The sequence below is a fragment of the Chinchilla lanigera genome, unplaced genomic scaffold (assembly GCF_000276665.1).
Source record: "Chinchilla lanigera isolate Chin_1 unplaced genomic scaffold, ChiLan1.0 scaffold00054, whole genome shotgun sequence".
NCBI lineage: Eukaryota > Metazoa > Chordata > Mammalia > Rodentia > Chinchillidae > Chinchilla > Chinchilla lanigera.
This window is the reverse complement of record NW_004955455.1, coordinates 4,886,080-4,887,536: the sequence shown is the minus strand read 5'-3', so window position 1 is coordinate 4,887,536 and position 1,457 is coordinate 4,886,080.

The following is a 1,457-nucleotide window of genomic DNA, read 5'->3' as shown; positions in this document are numbered from 1 at the left end:
CATTTGGAGGTGAAAGGAAATTGCATAGGCATATTGTATTCTGGAAGAAGAGAGAGAGAAAAAATTAAACTGGGTTTATGTTCTGAAGCCATAACTTTCATTTTTAAAATTATGTTGTCCTTGCCCCTTTCTACCTGGCTTTTATTTCTTTTATCCTACCTCGGACTCAGTGTAGAATGGCTACTACGGTTTGAATATGATTTGTCCTCCTGAAATCACGCAGGAGTTTAATCCTCAAAAATCTCATGTGAACAGTATTATAAGGGTGGAGACTGAATCTGATTATGGTAGTTAAAGAAGACTGGGAAATGATCAGATTATTTTAGGTAGGCTGGGTATGGTGGCACACACCTGTAATCACAGCACTCGGGAGGCTGAGGCAGGAGGATTGTTGTGAGTTCGAGACCAGCCTGGGCTACCAAATGAGCTCAAGCCCAGCCTGAACTGCATCATGAGACCCTGTTTCAAAAAGACCAAAAGAAAAAAAAAAAAGATTATTTTAGGTCAAGAGCATAGAGCCCTCAAGATGACTTTGTCAGGAAAGGGAGGGATGCCTACCTCCCATGGTGTGATAAAGCCAAGGGGGTCCCTCACCCAGGCCTACACCAGGCTATTTGAACTTCCAGCCTTCAAAACTATGAGCCAGATAAGCTCCTTTCCTTTATATACTGCCGGAGGTGTTTTGCAGCAACAGTAAGCTGAGTTTAAATCAGACAGCCTAGAAAGAAGGTCCTTTTGGAGTTTTGACACAATCTTATAATAGGGGAGACAGAAATGGTCCTATAGTCCAGTTATCTTGCTTGAAACAGAGATTTAAGGCTTCTGTTGATTTTAAGGACATTTAATTTTCCTACTTTAAACATGAGAAATCTCTTTCCTGGGGCTGGGGATATAGCTCAGTGGCATAAGTGCCTGCCTGGCAAGTACAAGGTCCTGAGTTCGATTCCCAATACTCTCCCCCCTAAAAATTAGAAATCTCTTTCCAATGAAAATCAATTAAATGTAATTTGAGAAGTTTATGTTAAAGTCATTATGGTATATTAGATAAATAGGTACATGCTGGTATCCCTGGGGATTTCCCTGAATGACCTCTACTGAGGTGATGACTTCATTACAAATCCCAGAGCCACGTAGCTGTGGACCTTGAAGCGCACAGTCCTGCTATAAGAAAATACCTGAAGGGGCTGAGGATTTAGCTCGGTGGCACAGCGCCTGCCTGGCAAGCATGAGGTCATGAGTTCGATTCCCAGTACCGGAAAAAAACAAAAAAAAACAAAAAAAGAACAAGAAAATACCTGAGGTTGGCCACTGTTAATAGGTTTAGGGCTGCTGGAGTCTCCTTCTGAAGGTAGCTTCTAGGTTTTTTTCTGTCCTGAGCAAAGAATTGGTCAAGACAAGTACAAGCAGTAACAAAGTTTTATTAAAAGTAGGAAAAGAGAGCCAAATGTGGTACATGC